This window comes from Octopus bimaculoides, chromosome 22 (assembly GCF_001194135.2).
Source record: "Octopus bimaculoides isolate UCB-OBI-ISO-001 chromosome 22, ASM119413v2, whole genome shotgun sequence".
NCBI lineage: Eukaryota > Metazoa > Mollusca > Cephalopoda > Octopoda > Octopodidae > Octopus > Octopus bimaculoides.
Window position 1 is genome coordinate 6,374,634 of NC_069002.1, and position 1,858 is coordinate 6,376,491.

Here is a 1,858-nt window from a genome sequence, read left to right on the forward strand (position 1 = left end):
GACCTCGGCGGAATTTGAACTCGGAACGTAGCGATAGGCGAAATACTGTCAAGCATTTAGTCCAGCGGGCTAACGATTCTGCCAGCTCGCCGCTTTAATAATAATAATAATAATAATAATAATAATAATAATAATAATAATCATCCTTCCTACTATAGGTACAGGGTCTGGATTTTTATGGGAATGGGAGGGGGGAGTGCTCAGCCACTTGCACGTTAATTTCACGAGCAGGCCGTTCCGTTGATCGGATCAACTGGAACCCTCGACGTCGTCGTAAGCGACGGAGTGCCAACAACAACGACAACAACGTTTATTGATTAAGCTATGATCAGCGCCAGTGCTAAGCAGAAACAAGTTAATGGGATATAGGGTTTAGGTATGGGTGCGAGTGAAGTATAGATCTTGAGTGTATGGGTGTATTGGGTAAGGCGTATCGGATAATTAATACCAGGAGATACATATATAATGAATGTATCCGAGTCCATTACATTACGCAAGGGCAGAGGGCTGCGAAGTGGCCCATTAGTGGAGCCGAAGGACTCAAAGAGGCCCTCCGCGGCAGCTAGCATGAATACCGCCCGAAGGAGTTTTAGAATAGAGGCAGCTGATGAAGGAATAATTCCATACGTGGCTTGTTTGTCTTCCTATGTGTTCGTTCTGTTGTCTGTAAACAAAGTCCGTTTTGTTTTTATGTCCCCGTTCATTTTTCTAACGTCCTATACCCGGATATGCATCTACATATGCATGTAGATGTTGGTAGTACATATATGTATGTATACGTGCATATGCTTATATATCATTTGTATTACTATATATATATATATATATATATACACACACATATATATATATGAAAGCATATGACAAAGTGTATAATTACTACTGGTTCACACTAATTGTCGTTGCTATTGTTTATTCGCAGGTCAGCCTTGATCGATAAAAGCTGTGACCAAACTCGTTCTAGTAGCGACCACCACATCTCTCTAGTGTGTCTAAGACAGCAATTTTCGGTGTAGTCTTTCCATTTTAAAAAAAATATGGCTGCTATTTCTAGCAAGTTTTGTGACTATATAAAGGTTCCAAGACTCACCCGTTGTCATGTAAGTTCTTTTCATTCATTTAAATAAAAAAATCAACAAAGAACTGAAAGAAGTTTCACTGAATTCCCATGAAAGTTGCTTCTATTTTTCCCAAGCCAATGTCACCTACATGTTGGAGTCTGAATTGACAACTCAGTCAATTCTGTCTGCACCTCAGCGATTCCTACCCTGAATTTTGTTGTGTTTTAGAGGGAGAGGGTTGTAAAAAAAATTTTTGAAAATGAAATGCCAAGCAGCCGACGAAACTCGCTCAATCACACGAACACATGCGCAAACGTACGTATCTAAACAGACACACAGTGTAACACCTTCACACAGAAAACTTCGTAGACATATTCACATATACTGTGAGTACATACATACACACACGAAAAGTCAGATATACCTTCTCACACACCCGTACAGACCACGTAAGCGTACGTTGACATAGGTATTACAATTCAGTGCGTTCAGAGGTTAACGTTTACCGAATAAGCACAGATAAACACGAAGACTTAGCGAACATTTGGGGCGATGGCGATTGCAGAGAGGGCGAAGGGATTAGAGTGGGGAGCGATAGAGAGTGGGGAGGCGGGGGAGAAATAAAGAGAGAGATGGGAAGAGAGAGAGAGAGGATAGAAGTAGATGGGGAGAGAAAGAGAGAGAAGGCGGAGGGAGAGAAGGCGGAGGGAGAGAGGGCGGAGGGAGAGAGGGTGGAGAGAGAGAGGGAGCAGAGAGAGAGAGGGGGCGGAGAGAGAGAGAGGATAGAAGTAGATGGG